This window comes from Mesoplodon bidens, assembly GCF_964165515.1.
Source record: "Mesoplodon bidens genome assembly, chromosome: 8".
Classification (NCBI taxonomy): Eukaryota; Metazoa; Chordata; class Mammalia; order Artiodactyla; family Ziphiidae; genus Mesoplodon; species Mesoplodon bidens.
The window spans coordinates 54,070,986-54,096,924 of record NC_138165.1 but is presented as its reverse complement, the minus strand read 5'-3'; the positions used below and the strand labels follow the sequence as shown (position 1 = coordinate 54,096,924).

Sequence of the window (25,939 nt, the reverse complement as noted above, 5' to 3'; positions counted from 1 at the left end):
GTGTTGCTTACAAAATTTCTTCTCCAAAATTCTATAAAGTTATTCTTCCATATTTGGTTATTTAAAAATAATTTCTTTAACCTTTTGTTCTCTAATCCAAATGGAAGTTACAGCAAATGTAGGTTAATTTTTGTTTTTATGTGTATAATGTAAATTGGACAACTAATGGTATATTCTGAAAGATAATCAATGTACATCAATGTAATTTTTAATTTCCACACGTTTGAAGAGCCACTTTTTCATGATTCTATTTCTTGGCCACTTATTGTTTATTACTAATCTATTTGTTTATTTCTGTTTGATTAAAAGTTTGATTGATGCAATTTATAGAATGTACTCATGTTATATAAAATAACTATGCAATTTTTTGTCATCAAATTTTCATAATTTTCTTGGATATTGTTATGAAACTGCACTTTTAGGTTGGACATGAGGATAAAATTTTCAAATTTTCTAACATCATGAATTAAAAAAAAAAGATTGTGTTTAATTAATTATTTAAAATAGATTTGATACTTTTACATTTACTTTGCACTTGGTTAGCTTTATAACTAACTTTTTTATTGATTCTACAATGTTTTTAATTGTATTGTATCTGATCCTTTTGGATTTTCTTGAAGAAAATTCTATAATCTTCAAATAATGATGATTCTATTATCTTACATTTTTAAAAATATTTACTAATCTCATTTTTCTTGTCTTAATGCTTATTTATTTTTACCTATATATATTTGGCTATTTTCTGTAGTAAAGTATTACAATGGTGATAGGCAGACATTCCCACTTTTTAGTAAATGACATTTTTTGGTAATTCTCCATCACTATAGATTCTGATTAGAAAAACTTTATTACTCACTAAAAAAAAAAAAACCATATTTTATTATTCCCTAATTTAATTGGCTAAAATATAGGTAAGTTTATGTAACTATATTCTCAATCACCCCAAACTGTACTACTTTCAAGAGCAATACAAGCACCTCCATTTCTAGATTTCAATTATTCACAAAAGAATTGCATAAAAATAATAAAATAGAATAGTAAAAAAATTGAAATGGCTAATCTGTATTGAGGTGTTGTTCTAAGAATTTTATATGCATTAGGATGTTGAATCCTTGCTCCATGAAATAGGTATTCTTACTATCTCCATTTTATAGGTAGGAAACAGAAACAGGAAAGCAATACTGCACAAAAATGTTAGAGGTGGGAAATGGTTCCCAGAATTCTACCTACCATATCCTTAGATAGCACAATTTGCTGCATAAACTGTAAACTAATTAAAAATTTGAAGCTAGAGCTTTCTCACATTATCTTTTCAAGTTTCTGAACATTAAATTGACCCTTTCATCTCTGTTTGACCAAAGCTCAAAAAAACTTTCTTTTTTAAGAGCCAGGCTGCACTACCTGAATTAGTTTTGTGACTTCCACATTGGAAGGACTTTCCTAGAATCCAGATTAGAAATATAAACTTCTTTTCACCTCCAGCTCTGCATAAGTCTCAGAGCAATCAGGTATTTTCTGGTCACTTGGGAAATCCCCCATAGATTGATCCATGTAAAATTTTCTATATCTGACCATTTTGATGATTGATACTTCCTTATGTGAATGCATAACCACTGTAAGACTTGGGAATAAGGTCTTTTATGTGAGCTTACTTGATTAAAAAAAAAAAAATCATGTACTCTGCCGATGTCTTCCGAAAGAAGATAGCATGCAATGGATCTCTGCTTATGTGTACAACCAGATAATCACATACAGCCTTTGAAGAGAGAAAGGATGGAAAATAACCATGATGTATTAAGTGCTAATCTGTTGTGGGAATTGTGACAAGTGCTTCTAGAAATACATGCCTTATATTTGTGTCCTCACAACTCATTATCTCCATTTTTTCACATGAGGAAATTGAGTTTGCAGAGATATCTGAAAACATTTTACCATAAATTACACTTGCCATACCTTCATTCTTAAAATAAATTCCTCTTAACACATCTGTAACTGGAAGTCAACTCACATACTCTCTTTTACCATGAGGGAGATTCTTACCCAGTATATATTTTACTGGATAATCTGAACTCACAGCTCAAACACACTACCGCTACATTTTCAAATTTTAGTAAATTAGGAAAGTCTCTGAATTTAATATAAATCTGGAAATAACAAGTAGGTAACATAATATATCTTGCCAAAAATAAAAATAATAATGCTATGTACATTTGCATAGTGTTATTACAGTCTATCCGATGACTTGGATCAAGATCTTTTTTTTCTTCCATTTTCTAGATGGTAAGTCTAGACTTGAGACTTCTGAATTCTAGTACACTACTCTGTCTCTTCTAGTACTCTTAAAAGGTTCAAATTTTGGGCCCATGATATCCATAACCATGAGAAGCCAATCAGCCCAGTTTTAGTATTAACCTTAACCTTTTAACCTTAAAAGGTGATATCTAAATCTGACTTTAACTGACCAACAAACCCTGAGGAAGTTTCCACTCCAGAAGCTTGATGGAAAGAAGTAACTGAAGTATCTCCAGAGAGACTAAAGACCAGAGAATATACATAACTCCATATCTCTTCAGGGTCTTCAGTAAAGTGATCCAATTTATGAAGACCAGCGTATTTGAAGAACTATTTCCTACCACTGTGAAGAGTAAAACCTGCCTTTGTATCTCTCTCTTTGAATGTTACAGGATTATATAGTAAGATGCAGTTACAAAGGCATAGTAACTAGAAACCTTCCACATTGAAGACTGAAAAGTGGCAATCTTGTAGGCTTACTATACGTTCCTCACATTATTTATTCTGAAAGCACAGCAACAGTCAATAAATAGTGATGAATTTTTAAAAACTCTTCGTCCCTAATATTAAAACAAGTTCTGCCAATTGTGAGTGTTCCATAAATATTTGTTGAATAAATGCGTGAATTGAAAAACAACAGACAGTTCTGCAAATTCCTTGTTAGATCCACCCTAGTGAGAAATGGACATTCCTCACTTTCCTTTCTAGAAGAATCTGGAATAAAAGTGGTAAATTTCCATTCTTTGAGGCATCTTGTTTATATCTGGCAACTAGTATCTATTTTCTACAAAACGGTTCTCATAATCTGGCTGTACATAAAATTCCTCAAAAATATCTGAGCTCTGCAAGTGCAGGAGCTAACAGAACAGCTGCCAGACATGATATCTGTTCAGAAAAACTAACTCACTTGTAAATAACTTCAATTGTTAGATTTTTGTAATGGAGTTTGGTCTAAAGTAATTGGACCATAATTAGTCTGGGAGTGCAGAGATTTAGAATCTAGTCTTACATTTATCATTAACTATATAGTTAATATTTGGCAAATAATTAAACTGAGTTCAAATTCCCTCATGTTAAAATTAGGAAACTGAACTCTGATCTTTAGGACAACTGTAGCTTTGAGATACTATGATTATGAGAGCCTGTGCCTTCTATTCAAATAATTATATATTTCCAAGGTTGTAGTGTTTTAATTTTATGACATATGTTAGTTCTTAGCTACTACAAGAAAAATCTTTTGATAAGAACATAACATCTACACACAGCCTTGTTTCTGAGGAAATGCAACTGATTTTACAGCCATCTGCTTTATGATGTAGATTTAGGAAATGCGATTTTGCAAAAAGTATAGCTTGCATACAATAGCAAAGCACCACTATGTTTGAAAACTAATACCTTTAAGTGTTTTTTTGTTTTGTTTTGTATTTTCTACCAGGTTGATACACGTGTTATTCACACCTGCTTATACATTCCAGCCTTAAGTGCCAGCTATTGTCCGTGACTCTCTCTGAAGGTAATAAAAAAATATAAATGCATCCATCAAATAATCACCTAAGTATGCTATTAAAACTAAATGAGGGGCTGCTCTGGTGGTGCAATGGTTAAAAATCTCCTGCCAGTGCAGGGGACACTGGTTTGAGCCCTGGTCCGGGAAGATCCCACATGCTGCAGAGCAACTAAGCCCGTGCTCCACAACTATTGAGCCTGAGCTCTAGAGCCGCGAGCCATGACTACTGAGCCCACACACCACAACTACTGAAGCCCATGCTCCTAGAGCCTGTGCTCTGCAACGAGAAGCCACCGCAATGGGAAACCCATGCACTGTAACAAAGAGTAGTCCCCACTTGCCGCAACTAAAATAAGCCCACACGCAGCAACGAAGACCCAACACAGCCAAAAATAAATAAACAAAAATAAAAATAAATTTAAAAAGACAACTAAATGAGGTCATCTCTCACTTAGGAAGACACAAGGCTGTACATTCGTTCTATACACTGAGGCAACTTGGCAAAATAACATTTCACCGCATGGCCACTATTATATTATCAGAAGAACTTTTAAGTGGGTAAGATATTTTTAAAAACTTGCTATTAAATTTTGGTTTGTTTCCTGGCTTTTACAGGAAGTTTGTAATACTACATTTGGCTAACTGAAGATGAAATGAAGTTGACACACTGAATATAACAAAAGCAAACAAAATGTCAGTAGTCCTTTAAGAGATATATGCTACCACAGCAAAGCAAGAAGTGAGCCTTTCTAACCAGATTCCAAGCATATTCTGTCATATTACTGTAGTTATGAATCTTTATATCTCATGAGAAGGGCATGCAATTTGAAATCTTTTTCTCTGAATAGATGATAGGTTAATTACTACAATTAAAAAAATAAACATCCATTTTTGATTAAAAAATAATAATATAGTAAGATTGTACACACACACAGCCCTCAGCCCCAAATTTTACTAAATTAAGGAATACTTTACTAAATAAAGGCTATCATTCATAGTCATTATAAAAATGTCCCACTAGTTCCATGGTAATTTAATATTTTATTGAATACATTATCCAATGCAACCAGAAAAGAGAAAACAATTAGAGGCATAATAATTGAATGAAAATTATTTTCACGTGTAGGTGATTTGACAGTTTACCTAGATAATCTCAGAAAATCAATGACAAAACTAACACAATGGTAAAATAGTGTTAAAGGATCCAAGTACTTAAAGGATCTAAAATTAACATGTAAAAGTCAGTAGCGTTCATATGTACAAATAATGGTCAGTTAGAAGATGTAATGGAAAAGAGAACTCCATTATAAAAAAAATAAAGATTAAATACTCGTGAATAAACTTAATAAGGTATTTGAGAATCCTACAACAGGAAACCTTTGAAAACACTAAAAAAAGAAATCCCACAAAAGTACATTTAAATAACATCTCATGTTCTTAGATATGATGACAGAACATTATAAAAATTCTATTATCCCCAAGTTAATATAAAAATCCAATAAAATAATTACTTTTGGAGATATGAATTATATTAAAATAAATATGGAACAATCATTCAACAAAACCTAGGAAGGCTCTAAATAGGATATCAGTGAGAGGAAACTAGGCCTATAAGATAATAAAACATACTTCAAAGCCTCAAGAATCAAAGTAGAGTGTAACTGACACATAAATAGGTGGATTAGTGGAAAATACTTTAAGAAAGTTCAAAAATAGATTCCAATATATAATAAAATTTCAGTAATATGAAGAAGGTCACAGCTCACATTAATGAGAGGGAGAAAACACTAAGAAAAGGTGTTGAGACAACTGGACAGAAATTTGGGAAAATATAAACAGGCACCCATAATCCAAATCACTCAACCACAAAGTTCCAAAGGGATCAGAGATCTAGATGTAGAAATTTAGAAAAGTATACCAGAAAGCAGGGGAAAACCTTTCTAATTGTGACTTAAAATCCAGTTGTACTAAAAGAAAAAACACATTTATTTGGTTACATATACAATGACAACCAAAAGACAAAACCAAAAGATAAATAACAATATACGTTGACAAATAACAATATACGTTACAACAAATGTGATGTGTATGTACACACATACACACACACGAGTGTATATATACTTTCTATCTCTGTCCATTGAGAGGGACTAGAAGCAGAACACACCAAGAAGAATAAGCACATTTAGATCTAGGCTGAAGGGCCCTCTAGGTAAATTCATAAAGAAAAATAAAAATGTATGGATGCATAATAATATTTCAAAGAAAGAAGGAAAGTGATGAGGGAAAGAGGGAGGAAGGAATGAAGGAAGGAAAAAAAGACTGACATAACTAGAAGATAACTCATTTGAAGACCTTAATATAATAGCTGATTCAGGCAAAGACCATCAGTGGATGCAAATCATTGAGTAAAGGTAGTTTGTGGAACAGGTTATCTGCAAGATTTCAAAATATCAGCATGTGTATTATTTATTATGAGAGGAAACAGCTACTTTTGAAATGGAGACATGATATATACCACTTTAATCAAATAATCATATTTAGCTTCACTAATAATGAAATACACCAATATTATTTGCCTTTTGATGTGATAAAATAAGAAGTATGCATCATCATTTATGTAGTACCTTGCCAAAAATGTGTAACTTGCACTAATCATTGAGAGGCAACCACAACAGCCAGACTGTATGACATACTGAACCCAGTTGACCTAAACTCTCAAAAATGTTGAAAAAATGAAAGGCAAAACTAATTGGGGGACTGGTGTAGATCAAAGGAAACAAAATAATCATAAAATATAATTCTTGTTTGGTTTTTGCAGAGAGGTGCTGAAGGTGGGAAGGGAGTCGTGGCTTACAATGAAATCACTGAAACAATTACTAAAATGTGAATATAAGCTCTATATTAGTAACATAATTTTATTATGAGTGTTCAAGTTTTTGGATGTGATAATATTGAGATTCTGCAGAAGACTGCCCTTTTTCTTAGGAGATATTTTCTGTAATATTCAATGGACATAGTATCTTCAATAACTTCAACTTAATTTCAATGGTTCAAAATGACAGAAAATGAGAAATATCAAGAAATTAGTATTAACATTTGCTAGATTTAAGACACCCAACATATGGGTGTCTACTGCAATATTCTTTGAAAGTTTTTCTATAAGTTTGAAAATTTCCTAAATTAAAAGTTGGGAAAATTCAAATATAAATAGGTACTGAAACCTTTCAAAATTTTGCATTGTTTTGATTTTGATATTCACTGGATTTAAGTCAAAGTTATTTCAAATGATAATTGTCATCAAGAAAAATCTAAAATTGAAGAGATTATATAATAAAGAATTGTAAGATTCTCCTGATTCAGTTTCAATAGTCTGCAATATTTTTTTAAAGTAAACATACATTTTATGAAAATGACATTAGTATTCAGATTGGAATTTTTAAAACTGTAAATTATTAATGTACTTATAAAATGTTATATTTTAATTCTATATTGAATTAATTAATATAATTAATAATTTATTAATTTAGAAAGCATTTTTCATCTGGAATTTTCTGAGTTTTTCTATGCAAAGTTTTGTAAATGTGTGGTTTTCTTAGGAAATAAGAGCCTATTAGTCAAAACACCTAGGGAGTCAATATTGAAATTATAAAGGTAAGTTTTATATACTTTTCAAAGCAAACTGCATTTTATGCAGAATATACTCCACATAATTGAAGGATTTTCAATATTTTCCAAAATCAAGACCTTTTGTTCTTGTTATATTATGGTACTCTCTATGAAGATTACTTGCTTGTCAATAATTGAGCAAGTCAAAATTTATTTCATCGTAACTCCAAAGTATGAAATTTACTGATTGTTTAACTACTTGTAGAAATATCCAAAGTGCTCAGTGAACATCAATTTGTGTTTTATAATTGTAACATTTTTCTGTAGAGTTAAGTATTTCAGTGTTCCCTGGACATAATATAAATGGGTTTCCATTTCCTATTATTCAAGATTGCCTAGTATGACAATTTTTAAAATGTTGAGGATTTTTTTAAAATTATGGACTTATGGAACACACACACACGTGTGCACAGACACTGCACAGTACTGTCATATTATCCTACTTTAAATAAGTGAGAATTGTCCCAGACATGTTTTGTTCTCACATGACCTCCTAATCATTGTGTATATTACCTTATGTAGCAAAAGATGTAATAAAGTTAAGGTTCTTGAGAGAAGGACATTATCGTGGACTATTTGGGTGGCCCCCAACTACAATCACATGCATCCTTATACCAGACAAGTAGAGAGAATTTTGAGACACACATACAGAAAAAATGATATGTGGAGATGGAGGTAGAGATTGGAGCAAAGCAACGACAAGCCAAGGAATGTCGACAACAGCTTAAAGAGGCAAAAAAAATGTAATCTCTTCTAGAACCTCTGAGGTGAGCACAAATCTATCAACACCTTGATTCAAACTTCTGACCTCTGGAACTGTGAAAGAATAAATTTCTGTTGTTTTAAGCAATCCCGGTTTTAGTAACTTATTATAGCATCCTTGGGAAACTCATATAAATGGGTAACCTAACCAGGATAGCTGAAACAAAATGATACAAAGTGTATCAATGAACATGATGATACCCAAGAGAAACTATCCAACCTGGAGAACACAGAGAAAGATAACTGAAGAAAAATATTTACAGGTTATTTGGAAATTATCAAGCATTCTAACATATGTGTAATTTTGGATCCCAGAAAGAGAAAAATAGATAAAGGACAAGACTTTTTGAAGAAATAATGTTTGAAAACTCCCCAAATTTGGTTTTAAAAAATTACAGATTTGGGCTTCCCTGGTGGAGCAGTAGTTAAAGAATCCACCTGCCAATGCAGGGGACAGGGGTTCGAGCCCTGGTCCAGGAAGATCCCACATGCCACGGAGCAACTGAGTCCGTGTGCCACAACTACTGAGCCTGTGCTCTAGAGCCCGCCAGCCACAACTACTGAGCCTGTGTGCCACAACTACTGAAGCCCATGCGTCTAGAGGCCATGCTCCACAACAAAAGAAACCACTGCAGTGAGAAGTCCGTGCACCGCAATGAAGAGTAGCCCCTGCTTGCCACAACTAGAGAAAAGCCCACGCACAGCAATGAAGACCCAATGCAGCCAAAAAAAAAAAAAAAAAAATTTTGTTAAAAAAAAAATACAGATTCAAAAAGCTTAATAAACTCCAAGAGGGTAAATACAAAAAGAAAAACTCCTAGACACATTTAAACTATTAAGAGTAAAATCAAAATGAAAAATCTTAAAAGCAGAGAGAAAAATATGATATATTGTATACAGGGAATAATGATTTTTTGACTTTTAACAAAAACAATGAAAGCCAAAAGGCATTGGAATTACATAAAATTATATCAATCAATAATTCTATATTTAATAAAGCTATCATTAAAAATTGAAAGTGAAAGACATTTCACTATAAACAAAATTTATCTCAAAATGGATCACAGACCTAAATGTCAAAGTTAAACTATAAAACTTCTAGAGGAAACTGGAGAAAATATATGAACTATATATTATACAAAGACTTTTTAGATAGAACACAAACAACTTGAACCGTAGGAAAAAAATATTCAAATCTGACACTGTTAATTTACAATTTTTGTTCTTCGAAAGAAACATTTAAGAAAATGAATAGACAAATCACAGATTGGGTGAAATTAACTGCATAAAGATTTGTATCCAGAATATATTAAGTACTTACACAACTGAAAAAGGAGAAAATAAACTATCCAATTAAAAGATGGACAAAAGAGTTAAAGAAAATTCACAAAAAAGGTTATGAATGTAGCAAATAAGTTTATGAAAAGATGTTCAGCAATATCGGTCATGAGGAAAATGCAAATTAAAACCACAGTAAGATACCACTACAAACTCACTATCTAGAATTAGAAATAGACAATACCCAAATATTGTCAAGAATGTGGAGGAACTGGAGCCCTCATACATTGCTGGTAGGAATATATGTATATAAATTATACAGTCACATTGGAAAACAGTTTGGCAACTTTAAAAAATAATGAACTTACCCTTATCATATAATATAGAAATGTAATTACTAGGAAATAAGAAACATACATCCAAAGAAAGATTTTTATGTGGAAATTTATAGCAGCATTATTCCTAACAGCCAAAACCTAAAAACAACCAAAATGTCAAGCAACATGTGATGGATAAATACAATGTTGTATATCCATACTCATGGTAACAACTGAACAACTGTATAATTGTTCCTTAAACTCATCAAACTATAAATTTATGGCATAAATTTTATAACAGGTAACCCAAAAATAAATTTAACTTGATAAACTGTCATAAATATACTCTCCAAATATTCTAAGGTTTTGTAACTAGTAAACTTTCTTACATGGCAATAATCAATCAACATAATTTAATGAGTACCACAAATATATATGTAAAGAAGTCTTCCTTCTGAACATAAAAGAAAAGGTATGATGTTATCCCCTATATCCAAGGCACATAAATATTGTTTTTCCTCTTGGTTTTATTTTAATCCTCTCAAGGAGGAAGGAACTGCTTTTTGTGTGCAACTTTTATATGACAGGTACTGGTTTAGATTCTTTACATGCATTATTAAGTTAACACTGACTTTTAAAAAATGTGCATGTTATAATAAACATTATATGTCTGGTTTCAGAATATCAATGAACCTGCTGATGGTCAGATAGAAAGCAGAAAAACTGGGATTTGAATCAGGGCTTCAAAGTATGTGGTTTTCCTTCGTTTTGGCTTTTTTTTCCCCTTACACATGAGACTAAATATACCCTTGTTCACAAAACGTAACTATTAGGACCCAAAATTAAGACCATCTGTATTGACATGGCTTAACTGTTTGCTTCAGGAAATTACTGTAAACCAATTTATCTGTACAAATAGTTTACTTCTGGGCAAAACTCTCCTATCAGGACAATATATTGCTCATCTGGTCAAACAACTCACTTTTCAAATACCAATTTACTTATTAGGTCTCACTTTGAATCTTTTGATACTGTGTATTCAAATACTAAACAGTTATATCACAGATGTTCCCCCATCTTATTTACTCATTCTAGCCCAGAACCCAAAATCCTATAAATATTACCAACTGACTGCCCCATTCTAAAACACTTCCAATGCTCTTTCAATGTCAAGTTTTCTCTTGCCGCAGTAGGCAGTCCTTAGAAGACAAACTTTGGCTTAGGTCTTCTATTTAAATTATATGAGAATTTTCCTCGTTTTTGTTTGTTTGTTTGCTTGTTTGGTCTCTGAGAGTGTGACTTAGTGATAGATCCTATCACCAAAATTTCCATCCACTGGATTTGCTGGATCTTAAATTTCAGACAGCTAACCAATAGCATGGGAGCCTAAGCCATGAGGTGTGCCAGCAACATATATATATAATCAACCATTGCCATTCTTTCAGGATTGCTTCTCGTTTTAAGTGTATGTTTCCTCCAAGTCAGATGCCAGCTTTTTAAAAAACATGTATTTCACATCTTAACTCTAATTTTTATATTTCTAAGTGGCAAAATTTTATCAAAGATAATTTTAAATTACAGTAGGACTTAGGGAACTTTCAATATAAATAAAATTGTTCATTTGAGAAATATCTTAAAACAAAAAGGGAACAAAATTCCAAACGCCTAGTGATCTCCATTTCTTGACTGGTTTGAGGAAGCTCCTAAATAATTTTTTATAACAACACTGCATCCTGAACGTCTCCCTTAAACAAAACAAGTAAAATCTGTGAAAATGTAAAACATTCTTTCAGACCTTCCACATTGTAAACTGAACATGAAAACTTTTATCCTACTCTTGCTCTTCCCTTATTATATACATGTCCCTTCATATAGTCTTCCTTTTTAAAATAAATTTATTTATTTTTGGCTGTGTTGGGTCTTCATTGCTGCGTGCAGGCTTTCTCTAGTTGTGGCAAGTGGGGGCTACTCTTCGATGCGGTGCACGGGCTTCTCATTGTGGTGGCTTCTCTTGGTGGGGAGCACGGGCTCTAGGCGCGCGGGCTTCAGTAGTTGTGGCACACGGGCTTAGTTGCTTCACAACATGTGGGATCTTCCTGGATCAGGGCTCGAACCTGTGTCCCCTGCATTGGCAGGTGGATTCTTAACCACTGTGCCACCAGGGAAGTCTGCATGTACTCTTCCTATACTCCTCTTTCTAACCCACTTCCTTTTAGTTCTGGGGGACCAGAAACTCACAAAGATAAATTGTCTCTTAAAGTTAATGCTAGTTCAGAACAGAGCAAGCCCATTACGATTGATTTTAAGCTTTGATCTCAGTCTGAGCTGAAAACCATTGTTAAAGAGTTAAAACCTAGATAAGATAGAAGGAAATTTACAGATCAATGTAGAATAGATCTGGAAACATATAATCGAGGGTTCCCTGATCTGTATCAATTGGTTCATGTGTTATTAGGAACCTCATATGTGAAAATTTATACAGGAAGGAAATAATGAAGGTGACCTAAGAAATCCAGATTTGTTTGATTCTTTATTTTGTACATGAACATCTCATTGTTCCAGCACTGTTATTGAAAAGACTAGCCACTTTCTTTGACCTTTGTTTAAAAAAAAATCAGTTGATTATATTTATGGGAGCCTGTTTCTGGTTTCTGTTGCCTTGATCCATGTGTCTATACCTCACCAATACAACACCGTCTTGATTACTATAGATACATAGCAGAAAACATATTTTTAATCCTAACTTTCCCATAGATTAAAACCCTGTAAGTTTAACTTACTGAAGTTTTCCCACACAATGTTTGCATATTTAATTTTTCCCTGACTGGTTTCCTTATGTGGAAATTAGTTATTAAGTTTAGCTTGCATTCCCGGAATATACTGAATGAAACTGAACCAAGAGAAACCATCCTTCACTTCAGAAGATAAGTAGGAACATATTGAAAACATTTGCAAGCAATCATAGGACCATATGGTGGGGGGAAGGGAAGAGGAGAAAAGGAGCCATTGTGGGGCATTGTGAGAAAAGGAGGTAGGTGTAATTTAGCATGTGCAATATGGACAAGAAGAAGAATAGCACTGCAGTAAAATATTTTATTCTCCTGGCATCTTCGCTCTTCCAAGGTTAACCTATTGACGTCTAACCAAGCAAGTTCATAGTGTGGATGAACATAAGACACATAGGATGCAACAAATTCTTAGAGCAACATTTCCAACCAGAGTTTTCTTATGTAAAAAAAAGATTCATGAAATATAAAAGCTAAGATTTTAAATGGTGCTTTTTCCACAAACATAGCAACCAGTTTGCAGAGCTAAAGTCCTTCTGTTCCATTGATAAATGTCTCTTTACAGAGATTTGGCTACCAGATGGTCATCCTATCTCTATCACCCACTTCCCCAAAAGAAATAATACTAGCTGCTGATTTTTTTCCTCTAACCTGAATATATTTAGCTTTCTTTTGCAGTACTTCACACTGAGAGTCTAATTCTGAGTCAAGCTAGAACAGCCTCATCTCATTCATTTTGCCTGAGTCTTTCTCATTTTCTTTTTTATTAATCTTAAGGTAATTTGGAAATACTTTTGCAATCATTTCACTTTTATGATAAATGGTTTTGTAATAGTTTTCAAAGAAACAATTACAAACGTCCTTCCCCCCACCCCTCTTTTTTCTTTTAGCCCTATTCTCTTAAATCAGCATAGCTTGAGTTCGAGCAGAGATTCCATTTCTGCTGAGTTAATATCTTCAATTTGGACCAATTTAATCCCTGGACAGTCTTTTTTCTTACTTATTGTGTAATTATTTAAAAAGACACTAGTTTTTATGATTCTAGGAATTTTCAAATTGTCCTAATTTTGAAATCAATGTATGTCTGATACCCACTGGCTATGGACCCTACTTAAGTGCTGAATCTTAAGTGTGCTGTATGTGTATGTATTTGCTAAGTTGCTTGCACCCTGCTAAGCAGAGTACATGTCTAATCCTACTGATTTTAAAACTCTGTGCAGACATCACAAAATGCCCAAATAAAATAAATCGTGGTACTATAAAACTCTAGTAGTCTACAGTTTGTAGCTTTTGCAGAGTGTCCCGTTATCATTAGGATTTTAAAAGTCATGAAAGATACAGCCCACCTGAAGTATGCAATTGGATCAGGAGATCTTTGTTTGTTTAGATGTTCTCTCTCTTCTGGAGTTTTCTTTCCCCTTTATACTTCTTTCTGCTTTCCTTCTTTCATTCCTTCTTTCCTTCTCCCTCCCTTTCTTCTTCCCACATATCTTTCTCTACAAAAAAGAAAATACAAAAAACACATTTGTAGTTCTAAATGACGTGTTACCAGCTCTTCCCTTAGAATTACATTGGATGTCACTGTTTCTTCTGTTCTGATGGCCTGTTCACAAAGTCAAAACTGTATAAATTGAGCCAGAGATCAACTTAAAGAGTAAATTCAATACCTAGGACAAATGTATGAACACTCACATATACAAACACATAGAGAAACGTTAAACTGGACATTCCAACATTGTTCCTAAGAGAACTGTAAACAAAATGAAGATATCTACAATCTTGGATATACCTACTTTAATGATAAAGTTAACTTAATAAATCTTTCAGAATTATCCATTGTCTGTCAAACTTTGGTTCCACAAATGGAAACTACAGTTGATCTGCTACATTGCCTACCAGAAAAGGATGCTCCATAGCATTGGACTTAGAAGCACTAAAAAATTCTTCCTGGTTTATCATTTCAGGGGTTATGTCATTTTTCTACAATGAAGATATACTTGTATTTCATAACATTGATATTTTCTTGGACTGTTGTAGCTGTGTTTATCAACAGGTCATGTCTTTGAGGAATCAGTTACCATAATACCTACTATAAAGGCATGTATAAAACAATAGAGGATTCCTGCTCCAATCAGGGATGACAATTCCACAAATACTTCTGTATGAATGTTAGAACTATGCCTTTACAGTTTGTTTTGACCTCAAGCCAATTAAGGCAATTTCTAAAGACTAAGAATACACGTTATACTGTTGCATAATGTAATTCAGTGCTAAAGTCTTATGCTCCACCTATCATTTGCCCTCAAGCCCCAGTGAAAATTTTAATGCCTATGCCCTGAACTCTCTGATCTTGAATTTTCAAAAGAAATTTAAGTGATTCAAATAGAGGTTAAAGAATTTATTCAGCTCTTGTGAAACAGAGCATCTGAAGATGTAGTAGCTTCCTAATTGAAGCAGTCAGTTTTGGCATCATAGGGAGAGCTGAGTAGCTGCCTTTATGGTTTTGATTTAGGCTGTGATTTTTGACTTTAAGCAAAACTCATGGTTGCATGTCATGTCTTTTGCTTGGGTTTACAATAACCATCAGAACAGTTTTTCCCAGAATTATTTTTGCAAGCCTTGTGGTTTATAAGCAAGTCACAGTTCCTAAGGCAAGACAGAGAGATAGCAGAAAGGAAAACAAAGTGAGTATATGGGGGCCGGGTGGGAGAGGGACAAAAGCTAGAAGGCAAGAAGGAAAATGACGATGCTCTATCTCTTTTGTTTAATTCTTTTACATCTTATATTTTGGCCCTCTGCTGCAAGTGTGGATGGGCAAAGACTTCCGTGGCATACCTCCCCATTCTGATCAAATCATACATTTAAATGTCTGGGATAGTTTACTGATGCAGACCTTTAAACGGATAAGGGGGAAGTGGCCAAAAAAGACACCTCCTGAGTTAAGTATTTCAAAATGTTCCCACAAGTAGTCAGTTGAATTATCTCACTAGAAAAAAAAAATAATTATATGGGGGAATTACTTTGCTATGTAAATTTCACTTGTGTTAGAACCCTCGCCCCAGGACACACACACAAATTTCAAATTTATAAGCAAACTGTTACCTTTTATAAAAAATGCATTGAAGTTAAGAAAGAGAGGAACACTCAGAGGGAGGTGGGGAACTTTTTTTTCTTTCTCCAAGATGAAGGCAATTAATGGAAGCTTCCAAGAATTGGTTTGTGACATGCCAGGATGGAGAGTCCTCATGATCTTTAGCTAAGGAAGGGAAACTTCATGAGCCTCAGATAGAGGAGATGAGACCTCATAAACTCAGGAGGGGAGGGTACATTGAGTAATATACTTACAAGTTAACCCCACTTCAAAAAGTATATTTTAAAAGGAGTATTAATGATATATAATTAAAATTGATCATTGTATTTATTCTGCTAAATATTAATGAATTTATCATATTTTGATATTTTGTCTTTAAATAATGGTAGGTAGCACTGTTTTTATGGAAGGGATGATATGTCATCTTATTTATAGCACTTACTACCACTTGATGTATATATGTTTATGTATATGTATATAAGCATATATATATATATGTATATATATATATATATATATAATTTTTGTTTGCTGCTGATTCCTCTGAACTGAAATGTGAGGTCCAGTATTCAGAGGTTTATTGTGTTTATTTCTTTTTACTGCTATGTTACTAGGACACATTATAGGCATTCAATAAATACTTTTTAAAATTAATGAATAGCAATCATATCTTGATCACACTACATGTATCACATCCAAGATTTATTTCAGTAAAAGCAAACCATACACAGCACTTTCTTGTGTATGAAAAGATGTGTAGATGCCTTGGATAGGGCTCCAACTTATTCTTTCAGGATGGATCATTTCAGGAGAAAAATATACTGATTGTACTGGGACCTCAAAATGTCTCAGAGTGTTCCATGTATTCTCAAAGTACATCAGAAATCTGTTGCACAATCAGACCCTTGCATCAGGTACTGGGAATACAAAGATTCTAAGTTAGTATCTATTTCAAAGAATGGTCCTAAAATTGCCTCAAAGGGATTAAAATAACCTGTGAAAAAAGAACTCTCGGTGAGTTGTTATCATATTTCATCACCCTCAAGCCAACATATTGAAAAATAGATATGGATACAACAAATGACCTAAAGCAGATCTTTGTAAGAAAACGGCTATCGGACTTCCGGGGAAGATGGCGGAAGAGTAAGACGCGGAGATCACCTTCCTCCCCACGGATACACCAGAAATACAGCTACACGTGGAACAACTCCTACAGAACACCTACTGAATGCTGGCAGAAGACCCCAGACCTCCCAAAAGGCAAGAAACTCCCCACATACCTGGGTAGGGCAAAGCGGAGAGATTCCCGCACAGAGGATCGGTGCCGAGCGGCACTCACCCGGCCGAGAGGCTTGTCTGCTCGCCCGCCAGGGCGGGCGGCGCTGGAAGCTGAGGCTCGGGCTTCGGTCAGAGCGCAGGGAAAGGACTGGGGCTGGCGGCGAGAACTCAGCCTGAAGGGGGCTAATGTGCCACAGCTAGCCGGCAGGGAGTCCGGGGAAACTCTGGAGCTGCCGAAGAGGCAAGAGACTTTTTCTTCCCTCTTGGTTTCCTGGTGCGCGAGGAGAGGGGATTAAGAGCGCTGCTTAAAGGGGCTCCACAGACGGGCGCGAGTCACGACTGAAAGCGCGGAGCCCAGTGATGGGCGTGGGACGCTGGGGCTGCTGCTGCCGCCGCCAAGAAGCCTGTGTGCGAGCGCAGGTCACTGTCCACACCGCCCTTCCGGGAGCCTGTGCAGCCCGCCACTGCCGGGGTCCCGGGATCCAGGGGCGGCTTCCCTGGGAGAACGCACGGCGCGCCTCGGGCTGGTGCAACGTCACGCCGAACTCTGCCACTGCAGGCTCGCCCCGCACTCCGTGCCCCTCCCTCCCGCCCGGCCTGAGTGAGCCACAGTCCCCGAAGAGGCTGCTCCTTTAACCCTGTCCTCTCTGAGCGAAGAACAGACGCCCTCCGGCGACCTACACGCAGAGGCGGGGCCAAATCCAAAGCTGAGACCCAGGAGCTGTGAGAACAAAGAAGAGAAAGGGAAACCTCTCCCAGCAGCCTCAGAAGCAGCGGATTAAAGCTCCACAATCAACTTGATGTACCCTGCATCTGTGGAATACATGAATAGACAACAAATCATCCCAAATTGAGGAGCCAGGAGTCAGTGCTGTGCCTCTGAGGTGGGAGAGCCAACTTCAGGACACTGGTCCACAAGAGACCTCCCAGCTCCACATAATATCAAACGGCGAAAATCTTCCAGAGATCTCCATCTCAACACCAGCACCCAGCTTTACTCAACGACCAACAAGCTACAGTGCTGGACACCCTATGCCAAACAACTAGCAAGACAGAAACACAACGCCACCCATTAGCAGAGAGGTGGCCTAAAATCATAAAAAGTCCGCAGACACCCCAAAACACACCACCAGACGTGGACCTGCCCACCAGAAAGACAAGATCCAGCCTCATTCACCAGAACACAGGCACTAGTACCTTCCACCAGGAAGCCTACACAACCCACTAAACCAACCTTAGCCACTGGGGACAGACACCAAAAACAACGGGAACTACGAACCTGCAGCCTGCAAAAAGGAGACCCCAAACACAGTAACATAAGCAAAATGAGAAGACAGAAAAACACACAGCAGGAGAAGGAACAAGATAAAAACCCACCAGACCTAACAAATGAAGACGTAATAGGCAGTCTACCTGAAAAAGAATTCAGAATAATGATGGTAAAGATGATCCAAGATTCTATTTCCCAGATCCAAAATCTTGGAAATAGAATAGACAAAATGCAAGAAACAGTTAACAAGGACCTAGAAGAACTAAAGATGAATCAAGCATCGATTAAAAACACAATACATGAAATAAAAAATACTCTAGATGGGATCAATAGCAGAATAACTGAGGCAGAAGAACGGATAAGTGAGGTGGAAGATAAAATAGTGGAAATAACTGCTGCAGAGCAAAATAAAGAAAAAAGAATGAAAAGAACAGAGGACAGTCTCAGAGACCTCTGGGACAACATTAAACGCACCAACATTCGAATTATAGGGGTTCCAGAAGAAGAAGAGAAAAAGAAAGGGACTGAGAAAATATTTGAAGAGATTATAGTTGAAAACTTCCCTAATATGGGAAAGGAAATAGTTAATCAAGTCCAGGAAGCACAGAGAGTCCCATACAGAATAAATCCAAGGAGAAATACGCCAAGACACATATTAATCAAACTGTCAAAAATTAAACACAAAGAAATCATATTAAAAGCAGCAAGGCAAAAACAACAAATAACACACAAGGGAATCCCCATCAGGATAACAGCTGATCTATCAGCAGAAACTCTACAAGCCAGAAGGGAGTGGCAGGACATAATTAAACTGATGAAGGAGAAAAACCTGCAACCAAGATTACTCTACCCAGCAAGGATCTCATTCAAATTTGATGGAGAAATTAAAACGTTTACAGACAAGCAAGAGCTGAGAGAGTTCAGCACCACCAAACCAGCTTTACAACAAATGCTAAAGGAACTTCTCTAGGCAAGAAACACAACAGAAGGAAAAGACCTACAACAACGAACCCAAAACAATTAAGAAAATGGGAATAGGAACATACATATCGATAATTACCTTAAATGTAAATGGACTAAATGCTCCCACCAAAAGACACAGATTGGCTGAATGGATACAAAAACAAGACCCATATATATGCTGTCTACAAGAGACCCACTTCAGACCTAGGGACACATACAGATTGAAAGTAAGGGGATGGAAAAAGATATTCCATGCAAATGGAAAACAAAAGAAAGCTGGAGTAGCAATTCTCATATCAGACAAAATAGACTTTAAAATAAAGACTACTAGAAGAGACAAAGAAGGACACTACCTAATGATCAAGAGATCGATCCAAGAAGAAGATATAAGAATTGTAAATATTTATGCACCAAACATAGGAGCACCTCAATACATAAGGCAAATACTAACAGCCATAAAAGGAGAAATCGACAGTAACACAATCATAGTAGGGGACTTTAACACCCCACTTTCACCAATGGACAGATCTTCCAAAATGAAAAAAAATAAGGAAACACAAGCTTTAAATGATACATTAAACAAGATGGACTTCATTGATATTTATAGGACATTCCATCCAAAAACAACAGAATACACATTTTTCTCAAGTGCTTATGGAACATTCACCAGGATAGATCATATCTTGGGTCACAAATCAAGCCCTGGTAAATTTAAGAAAATTGAAATTGTATCAAGTGTCTTTTCTGACCACAATGCTATGAGACTAGATATCAATTACAGGAAAAGAGCTGTAAAAAATACAAACACATGGAGGCTAAACAATACACTACTCAATAACGAAGTGATCACTGAAGAAATCAAAGAGGAAATAAAAAAATACCTACAAACAAATGACAATGGAGACACGACGACCCAAAACCTATGGGATGCAGCAAAAGCAGTTCTAAGAGGGAAGTTTATAGCAATACAATCCCACCTTAAGAAACAGGAAACATCTCGAATAAACAACCTGACCCTGCACCTAAAGCAATTAGAGAAAGAAGAACAAAAACACCCCAAAGTTAGCAGAAGGAAAGAAATCATAAAAATCAGATCAGAAATAAATGAAAAAGCAATGAAGGAAACGATAGCAAAGATCAATAAAACTAAAAGCTGGTTCTTTGAGAAGATAAACAAAATTGATAAACCATTAGCCAGACTCATCAAGAAAAGAAGGGAGAAGACTCAAATCAATAGAATTAGAAATGAAAAAGGAGAAGTAACAACTGACACTGCAGAAATACAAAAGATCATGAGAGATTACTACAAGCAACTCTATGCCCATAAAATGGACAACCTGGAAGAGATGGACAAATTCTTAGAAATGCACAACCTGCCAAGACTGAATCAGGAAGAAATAGAAAATATGAATAGACCAATCAATCACAAGCACTGAAATTGAAACTGTGATTAAAAATCTTCCATCAAACAAAAGCCCAGGACCAGATGGCTTCACAGGCGAATTCTATCAAACATTTAGAGAAGAGCTAACACCCATCCTTCTCAAACTCTTTCAAACAATATCAGAGGAAGGAACACTCCCAAACTCATTCTACGAGGCCACCATCACCTTGATACCAAAACCAGGCAAGGATGTCACAAAGAAAGAAAACTACAGGCCAATATCACTGATGAACATAGATGCAAAAATCCTCAACAAAATACTAGCAAACAGAATCCAACAGCACATTAAAAGGATCATACACCATGATCAAGTGGGGTTGATTCCAGGAATGCAAGGATTCTTCAATATATGCAAATCAATCAATGTGATACACCATATTAACAAGTTGAAGGAGAAAAACCATATGATCATCTCAATAGATGCAGAGAAAGCTTTCGACAAAATTCAACACCCATTTATGATAAAAACCCTGCAGAAAGTAGGCATAGAGGGAACTTTCCTCAACATCATAAAGGCCATATATGACAAACCCACAGCCAACATTGTCCTCAATGGTGAAAAACTGAAACCATTTCCACTAAGATCAGGAACAAGACAAGGCTGCCCACTCTCACCACTCTTATTCAACATAGTTTTGGAAGTTTTAGCCACAGCAATCAGAGAAGAAAAGGAAATAAAAGGAATCCAAATTGCAAAAGAAGAAGTAAAGCTGTCACTGTTTGCAGATGACATGATACTATACATAGAGAATCCTAAAGATGCTACCGAAAAACTACTAGAACTAATCAATGAATTTGGTAAAGTAGCAGGATACAAAATTAATGTACAGAAATCTCTGGCATTCCTGTACACTAATGATGAAAAATCTGAAAAAGAAATCAAGAAAACACTCCCATTTACCATTGCAACAAAAAGAATAAAATATCTAGGAATAAATCTACCTAAGGAGACAAAAGACCTGTATGCAGAAAATTATAAGACACTGATGAAAGAAATTAAAGATGATACAAATAGATGGAGAGATATACCATGCTCCTGGATTGGAAGAATCAATATTGTGAAAATGACTCTACTACCCAAAGCAATCTACAGATTCAATGCAATCCCTATCAAACTACCACTGGCATTTTTCACAGAACTAGAACAAAAAATTTCAAAATTTGTTTGGAAAAACAAAAGACCCCGAATAGCCAAAGCAATCTTGAGAACGAAAAACGGAGCTGGAGGAATCAGGCTCCCTGACTTCAGACTATACTACAAAGCTACAGTAATTAAGACAGTGTGGTACTGGCATAAAAACAGAAAGATAGATCAGTGGATCAGGATAGAAAGCCCAGAGATAAACCCACGCACATATGGCCAACTTATCTTTGATAAAGGAGCCAGGAATGTACAGTGGAGAAAGGACAGCCTCTTCAATAAGTGGTGCTGGGAAAACTGGACAGGGACATGTAAAAGTTTGAGATTAGATCATTCCCTAACACCATACACAAAAATAAGCTCACGGGCTTCCCTGGTGGCGCAGTGGTTGAGAGTCCGCCTGCCGATGCAGGGGACACGGGTTCGTGCCCCGGTCCGGGAAGATCCCACATGCCGCAGAGCGGCTAGGCCCGTGAGCCATGGCCGCTGAGCCTGTGCGTCCGGAGCCTGCGCTCCGCAAGGGGAGAGGCCACAACAGTGAGAGGCCCGCATAACGCAAAAAAAAAAAAAAAAAAAAAAAAAAAAAAAAAAGCTCAAAATGGATTAAAGACCTAAATGTAAGGCCAGAAACTATCAAACTCATAGAGGAAAACATAGGTAGAACACTCTATGACATAAATCACAGCAAGATCCTTTTGAACCCACCTCCTAGAGAAATGAAAATAAAAACAAAGATAAACAAATGGGACCTAATGAAACTTCAAAGCTTTTGCACAGCAAAGGAAACCACGAACAAGACCAAAAGACAACCCTCAGAATGGGAGAAAATATTGGCAAATGAAGCAACTGACAAAGGATTAATCTCCAAAATTTATAAACAGCTCATGCAGCTCAATAGCAAAAAAACAAACAAGCCAATCCAAAAATGGGCAGAAGACTTAAATAGGCATTTCTCCAAAGAAGATATACAGACTGCCAACAAACACATGAAAGAATGCTCAACATCATTAATCATTAGAGAAATGCAAATCAAAACTACAATGAGATATCATCTCACACCAGTCAGAATGGCCATCATCAAGAAATCTAGAAACAATAAGTGCTGGAGAGGGTGTGGAAAAAAGGGAACACTCTTGCACTGCTGGTGGGAATGTGAATTGGTACAGCCACTATGGAGAACAGTATGGAGGTTCCTTAAAAAACTAAAAATAGAACTACCATATGACCCAGCAATCCCACTACTAGGCATATACCCTGAGAAAACCATAATTCAAAAAGAGACATGTACCAAAATGTTCATTGCAGCTCTATTCACAATAGCCCGGAGCTGGAAACAACCTAAGTGTCCATCATCGGATGAATGGATAAAGAAGATGTGGCACATATATACAATGGAATATTACTCAGCCATAAAAAGAAACGAAACTGAGCTATTTGTAATGAGGTGGATAGACCTAGAGTCTGTCATACAGAGTGAAGTAAGTCAGAAAGAGAAAGACAAATACCGTATGCTAACACATATATACGGAATTTAAAAAAAAAAAAAGTCATGAAGGACCTAGGGGCAAAACCGGAATAAAGACACAGACCTACTTGAGAATGGACTTGAGGATATGGGGAGGGGGAAGGGTAAGCTGTGACAAAGCGAAAGAGAGGCATGGACATATATACACTACCAAACGTAAGGTAGATAGATAGTGGGAAGCAGCCACAGAGCACAGGGAGATCAGCTCGGTGCTTTGTGACCACCTGGAGGGGTGGGATGGGGAGGGTGGGAGGGAGGGAGATGCATGAGGGAAGGGATGTGGGAACAGATGTATATGTATGACTGATTCACTTTGTTATAAAGCAGAAACTAATTAAAAAATTAAAAAAAGAAAAAAAAAAAAGAAAAAAAAAAAGAAAACGGCTATCAAAATTCCTCTGTTCACACTCAGAGAGAAAGAACTCTCTGGTATCTCCTTCTCTTCTTATAAAGATATCAGTCTTATGGGATTAAGGTTTTACCCTTAAGACTTAACCTTTCTTACCTCTGTATAGGCCCTGTCTCCAAATCCAGTCACAGTGAGGATTAGGGCTTCAACATAGGAATTTTGGGAGAACACAATTTAGTCCACAGCATACTCCGTGGTGAAAAGAAAAAAGTTAGGTGTTTATCTACTTCTGCTCTAAAAAGCTCCTGATATGCATACAGGAGACTGGACTAGTCTTGTCTGTGATATTTGGGTAATCTAACGTTTCTGCCATAAGTGGTTTTTTCCAGCACAAGGCCCAGTAGGGTTACCTTACAACAACCCCACCACATGCACAGTGGGGAACACATTCATGCTTAACACACCCCAAACGGTCAGACTTTTAAGGAAAATCTGTTTTTAGTTTATGAATCATATGAATGTGTTATCTATTCAAAAAGTAAAAACAAACAAGCAAACAAAAAAACCCTCCACAGAAGGGTTCAAGCAAGAGCAAGCTCTATGTCCTATTAGTTATTATTAAGAAAAGGGCTACTAACAATGATCAGGATAATTAGGATGTCAGGCTATGCTATAGAAACAGATTCTAAATCTCAGTGGCTTAACATAGCAAAGTTGTATTTCTCTCTCAAGATCTTATATGGGTTAGGTAACCATATAGATTAAATGTCCATCTGGTTAACTCAAGAATTCAGATGTCTTCTATATTTTGATGCTGCCATTATGGGGCTTTAAAGAGTTCCTGGGGCAAGGGAACAGAGAACGTGGAAGACTCATTATTCTCAAGCAGTTGAGACCGGAAGTGATACACTTTACTATCTTCTCACAGGCCATTGTCTACAGGCAACTAATTCATAGCCCCACTTTAACTGTAATGGAATCTAGAATAAATATGGAAGCATACAGAACATTTTGGGCACTCTATAATCTATGCTGAACTGGGTTCCTTATAACTGCAAATACCACACTATATTTAATAAAAGGAGTCATCTCCAGTAAATCATTAATGTAATAAGACTGTGGCTTTTCCTCAATCATTTTAATCAAGACGTTTCCCCCAAAATAAAAGTCACAAAATACATTTGGAAGACTGTTGTTTCCACTTAATCTTTATTCATCCATAACACAAAGTTATTATTTCCTAATAGTGATAGAGTTGAACCAAGGTGAATTCCAGACATTGTCATTGAGGTCTAGGAAGCCATCCTTATAAAGTCAGTCTAAATACCCTCATTAACTCAATAGTAATAAGACTTAAAAGGATCCCTCCCAGGGTAACAGGCATATCATGTGGAGAGAGCCTTGTGATAAAAAAAAACTCCCGTTAGGATGTCAGCAAAGAAAGGAGAGATTTTTTGTTGTTGTTTTGGATTGATTTTCTTTTTGTTTGTTTTTTGTATTTACAGTTTATTAGAACTTTTGTAAAAATATTTTAAAGGATGGCATATTTTAATTAGGTGATTCAATTTTGTTTTTTGTCCAATTTCCTTTAAGAAACAGTTATATATTGCAGTGATATACACATATTTAGTCCAACTTAGTTTTTGCCTTCATAAAGAAAAATTAAAACTAAATTACTACTCTCAAAACTTCCTTCATTATTACTCTTTAAAGGATTGGTTCCCAAACATTAAAGAGCTTCAGAATCATTTGACATCTTGGTCAAATACAGATTGCTGGGATCTACCCTAGTTTCTGATTCAGTTGGCCTGGGGTGGCATCTGAGAATATGCAATGGCAGCAAGTTACCAGGTAATGCTGATACTGCTGGTCTGGGGACCACACTTGGAGAATAACTGTTCTAAGTTATATGATATTATAATTATATGATATCAGCTCATTATTTAAAGATTCCTGTAAATCAGCTGGCTCCTGTACATGGCATGTCTTTTCAAGAAAGGGCTATTTGTAATTTATTCTTTTAATCTCAGCACCTAACAGACACACTGGAAACATGATAGATATTGAATAAAATTTTAATGAATAAATAAAGTATCTATTCTATATCCTCATATCATATTTTAAATATATATGGTTAACATTAAAATTTATTTCATTTATTCAAAACAATAGATGAGAAAGCAAGGTTCCCACTGCGCTATGGCTTGTTCATCATACTAGACTCAGCTAGTCCCCAACTTTGTTCTTTTTCATGAAATGAAGGTGAA

At 35.7% G+C, this 25,939-nt stretch overlaps 1 protein-coding gene across 1 annotated transcript in view; it reads right to left on the bottom strand.

Moving 5' to 3' along the window:
* LRP1B (LDL receptor related protein 1B) overlaps window positions 1-25,939 on the bottom strand; it is a gene marked incomplete at its 3' end in the record, with an annotated part of 2,330,707 nt that overhangs the window by 2,031,800 nt on the left and 272,968 nt on the right. Inside the window, exon 8 of the mRNA XM_081243013.1 lies at window positions 13,958-14,107. The remainder of the gene's footprint in view (window positions 1-13,957; window positions 14,108-25,939) is intronic.